Here is a 5,893-nt window from a genome sequence, read left to right on the forward strand (position 1 = left end):
CATCTGTTTTGGGGGATTTAGGTTTTATACCTGATCAACGCCCAGGTTCCATTGATATTAAGGTTGTTTGAACGACTCAACCATGAATCACGGGTTTGCTGAGAGTCACGAGCATGGAGTCTCGGTTAAGAACCACCCAAAGGGAGTGTACTAGGGTTTAAACCTGCCAGACATGTTCTACCAGAGGTTCCCATAATCATCGTTCCATCTTTCGAATATTATCGGAGGAACGAATACTCGTATTCCAAAAATATTCTCAAGAGAAACTCTTATGAGTGTAGTATCGCGTAACAATCGCATCAGAACTTACATCTGAACGACCTCCGCACTACGTCCTAAGAAAAAGGCCAAGATGGGCTTGGTAAACTACGGTCCTTGGCTTCTGCGGCACATGATTGAAAGAATAATGCCTAACCACAAATAACTTGTGTAACATTATTAATCCAACATGACCTCCACCAAGTGAATGGACTCGCAAGTCAACTGGCTAAGGAATACTCCACACCAATCAACAAGACTATGCCATTCTCCTATCCTAGAGTGCACTCGAGTTCGGGTATAGAACTCATCTCACAGAGATCACCAAAGAAAACAGCAATTGTATATCAAGCAATTCAAACATTACAATCAATACAGTTATCCCAAATGGTACAAAAATATGTCAAATAACAGACAAACAAATATCATACAACAAGGGTGAAAAGTAGGCAATACCACCAAGGACAGTTGATCCCCAGTGGAGTCGCCACTTTTCTGCAGCGGTGTATTCGTCGCTATATGATTTATTGATTAAACCATAAGCAAAGTATACAAAGAAATCGAGTCGCCACCGCACTTTTATTTATCCAAAGGATTGGCCAAAAAGCGAACAAAAGCCTAAGAAGTTTTACACATAGAAAACTAATGAAAAGATCAGAGAGTCTGGGTAAGGGGTAAATTACGCAATGGGAAGGTGTTAGGCACCCAAAACGTCCTAGGTACTCCTAGGGAGCCCTTTTCACACTTGTTGTACTAAATTGTTATTTGTTATGAAATATTTATTGTGAAAACATGAATGGGATGATGAGAAAAGAATATACAGTTTTTATTGTATTTGTGTTCGAACGGATGAACCCGTTGCCTACGTACCTTCCATCAAAGGTAAGGATCAAAACGCCGTAGTTCGGCTAAAAGATTTCCAAAAGTTAGTGGATTCAATTTTAAACACAAGCCCTAAGGTCTTACGTTATCCACGGGAGAAAACTCAACCTTATACAAACAACGAGTCCACCATGTGAGAAAAGCTTCAACTTGCTAGTGAGGGGTTAACCCTATAATAAGCAAGGAAGACTTACAATTCAATCAACTAAGGACAAATAGGTGAGATTAACATCAACCAACTAGGATAAATCAAACCTATGGCTAATGTATGAAAACTTAACAAGAACGGACAAAGCCACAAAACAATTGAATGGGTGAAGTTAATTGATTATGATTATTCACAAAAGGAGGGTCAAAGTATGATTAAGATTAATTCAAAAGAAGTATTATGAAATGGAGTTTGAAAAGTCAAGGACTTAGAGTCTAGGTTTCTAATTTGAAAGCATGAAGATGTTTGCATAATATTTATCTCAAGTTTTGAAAGCAATGTGTGAAAAGGTTTAGGACAAAGAGGGATGAATGGATGAAGATGGAGTGTAAAACTTCCTAGAAGGTTCACCTCTTGAAATCATATAGAAGATGACTCGAGTGTGTCCTTTGGAATAGGCAATGAGCAATAATAAACAAGCAAAGCAAAGGAAGAAAGTCAACAAAAGCGGATACCTGATGCCAATTACTGGACTTATACCAATCTCCTAAAATAAAACCGGATATCAGAGGCCACTCTATGGACTTATACCAATCTCCTCAACAAAGAAATAAAAAATGGATACCGGATGCCAATCTATCTGGACTTATACCAATCTCCACCAAAAACAAAGCAAACACTTGGATGTCAGATGCCAATCTATCTGGGCTTACTCTAACCTCCAACATATGATCATAGGAAAACAAATGCCAAATTACACGGACTTACAATTGCATCCTCACATACAACAAACAAATGCATCAAGCAAAGAGAAGATGAGTGGCCAATGAGCTGGTTTTATACTCACTTCCATATCATAGGAACAATGGCCAATGAATGGTCTTACGATTGTCCTCAATGGGAAAACAACAAAGATATGTCACAAAGACAAATGAAATGATCATGCACTAATGAGCAATTAATGATGGTAAATGCACAAGGCATACAAGCAGACATGTACAAATGAACTAAGTAATCAATCAACCAAAGTCATTCAACACACTCTATAACCAAACAATTAGGCTCATACAAAGGGTGGGCATTGAAGCCAACTGGAATAAGGTTAATGGTGCTCTTAACCTTGACATTGAGAGCCAAGGTGAAGCAGATGAAAGGATATGAGGGGTGTGCCTCATGCTCTTATCCCTGGTCAGGGAGAGCTTCAAATGATAGAAGGTGTGGGAGTTCAGAAGGTAGGAACTCTCTCCACAGATTATTGACTCGATTGATCTTGGGCTTTTACTCACTATGCATCAACACATGTGGTGTGAGCAAGGCGAGTGACACACAGAATAGTAGGAGATAGGTTACATATCTCTTGGGTTCTACCAATTGCCTTATTCAAAGGACTTTTCCTGCTTGGGACAAAAGTAAACAAGCACAAACATCGCCTCTTAAGGAGGACTTCAGACAGTTGCCTGGCTAAGTAACAAGCCAGGTCTTCCAGACTACATGAAGAAGAAAGTGCTATACCTCAATGCAAATGCTATCAAGCAAAGCAATGCAAGTTCTCAAAGAACTATTAGCAACTAATGGTACCTGAAACCAATCAAACATAGTCAGTATACCAATCACAGAATCAAAACAAACAGCTAAGAACCAACAGACAACACAATCAATCTCATGTGCAAAGCACAAAGCTCAAAGCAAGTGAGCTAAACATCCTACAAAACAAACAAGTTAGTTCACAACAATCAAATAAACCAAACTCATTCAACTTGCATTAATCTCCTTAAAGCATTTGCTTCTTAACCTGAAAAGCAAACTCAAACATGAGAAACAAGACCACTAGGACAAGCCAAGGGTCAAAAGGAGATAAAAAATCCAAAACAGCAAGTGAAAGCTATCCAAAATCAAGTTCAAACAATTAAGAAACAAACCCAAGTAGTTTCACATTCATATCATTCATCATTATCATTTCACAAACAAATTAGGTCAAAGCATGTCATATAGAACCTCAAAGAAGTCAACAGAAAGACTCCACTCAAATCCAGTCACAAACATTTCAATAAATCCTCAAATAATCCATGATCAAACATCATCCATAGCATGATAAGCATACCAAATTTCAGCTCATTTGGATCAAGGGAAGTAGGTCAATGAAAATCAGAAAGTCAAAGCAAGTTCAAGCAAACTCATAAAAAGCATCAAAACATGCACCAACTTCAATTAATCATAAAACAGAAACAAAACATGATAAATGAATGGGACCAAAGCCATGATAAACTTCAAAATGTCTAGATTACTCATGCCAAGTTTCACATCCATCCAATTAATAACCAGAATTTCACAAACCAAATACAAACATGTATCACAAAAAATCAACAAATGACCAAACAGGGGAGAAAATTCCAATAAAATAGGAAATGCCATCAATAATTCCAGAAAAATTCACATGTATTCTCAACATCCAAAAGTATATTCATGCAAAAATCCAGACCATTTTGAGTTCAATAAGCATGGTAACAAAAATCAAGAAGTTGGACATGAATGGTGTGACACAAATTGTCACACCTCTATTCAAAAAATCATATCTCATCAACCAGCAATGATAAAATCACAAACTCTACACCAAAATGACCATGAACATGTGTAGTTTAAGCACAAAAAATTTGAGAGGCATTGGATTAAGTATCATCATTTCATAAGCAAAATGGCAAGGCATACACAAAATGGACACACATGAACAAACCCTAGGCATTTTTAAAAATCTACACGTGCATAATTTCTGGAAGAAACACCATAAAAAACTAGAGATCATGAGGAGCATTTCACAAAAAATTGCATCAAATTAGGAATAAAATTGGGTGAGTTATGAATTTTCTAAGATTGGCATACCTAATGAAATAAATATTGACATCAAAAATGAAATAATGGATTTAATGGAAATAATGGCAGAATCGTAAATAACATGAAGTCTGGCTCTAAGTAAAACGACGCGTTTCATTTAAATGAAACGCGAGCCAATCCAGTGGCGACACATGGCCCAGTACATGTGCAGAAAACGCGAAAAAGCATGCAGAACGCGTTTGGATGGATCAAAACATTTCTGGATGAGGAAACCCTAGCGTTCAAACTTAAATTCATCGTGTTCATCTAAATTTCCAGGCGAAGAACAAATTCCACAGAAATCAAAAAATGAAATACCAACGTGTTCGTCTTCTAATGCACAACAATAATCCAAGATTCATTAACCCTAATTCAAACTATCATGGAAGAAATAAGCAAAACAACATTTGATAACCAAACTTTAAATCAGTGTATCTCTCTTAATACTCAACCATATTCCACGATTTAAAGTTCATTGTACTCATGGCAACAGGATCTACAAGAAGCATAGCATGATTTTAACAATAGCATGGTTCGAATTTCTACCTGATGTGAAGAACGGAGATGGAACCGTGGTTTTCAGGCCGTGTTGAGTTGAAACAGAAGTTCCTTCAAGCTCCAGAAAGTGAATGAGTGAAGCCCTTAGCTCAGCAGTGCTTGGTGATGCTCAAAATTCGAACTGTCATGGAAGGTACTTGGATGCAACAGTGCTGGTTCTTGCTCTACAGTTGTGAAATTCAGCTAGCAAAAGCTTCCAAAAGGATAGTAGGTGATGGACCAATGCACAAGAGCACGAGTTCTTTGGCAATTTTTTCAGAAAAAAGCAAGTGAAGAATTGAGAGTTTTGAGAGAAAAAATTTGGATCTGAGTTTTTGTAAATTGTGGCTAGGGTTTTCAGTCTGAAATATGCAATATATATTCCTGATTAACAATGCCTAAACTTGGTTAATAAGATGGTAAAATGAAATTAACTCAATGGAGGTGTTTTGGCCAATTAGTAAAACCACTCATGTTGCATGTGAATGGCATGCTACAGTGCAAAAATGGGCCTAAACATATTCCAAATATGGTTTTTGATCATTTGCAATTGGTAGAAAGTGTAGGCAAGGCTTAATTTGAAAGTCAATTTTTCACCCCTCCCATTTTTAATTCAATGCACTTGAAAAGGGCCATTTTGATTGGATGATTTTTGGTGAAATGTGATGAAGGATTTGGATAGAGCATGTCAAATGTGACTTGTAGCAAAAAACCTCACTCAATTTGGCCAAATGGTTCAAGAGTTATCTCACTTTGAAGTTCAAAAATTCTTGAGAATGATTTGATCATAACTTGCCAACCACACATGAGAAATGAGTGTTCTTGGACTTTTTGGAAATGGGAGAACAAGATCTTCAACTTTCATGTTGGACAAAAATTCATTTGAAGCTTTTATGATGATGTAATTTTGAGGAGAAGAACTTTCCATTTTTGGCAATTTCCAATTACAGGTCAACTTACTATTTTTGGAAACTTTTCGTCTGACCTCAAATCCTTCACTGAGGATGTTTGACATGTTATATGAGGCTTGTATGGACATGAATGAGACCTCTCAAACCAATTCCCACCATCAAATCACTGGTTAAATGCACAGTTGACCACAGTTCACTTTGCTAGGGTTTTGGTTGACTGAACCATGTTCTGATGAATTCCAAGCCCCTACCACTTGAGATCTTGATTCCAAATGATATCACAACTCAT

The sequence above is a fragment of the Lathyrus oleraceus genome, chromosome 3, assembly GCF_024323335.1.
Source record: "Lathyrus oleraceus cultivar Zhongwan6 chromosome 3, CAAS_Psat_ZW6_1.0, whole genome shotgun sequence".
Classification (NCBI taxonomy): Eukaryota; Viridiplantae; Streptophyta; class Magnoliopsida; order Fabales; family Fabaceae; genus Lathyrus; species Lathyrus oleraceus.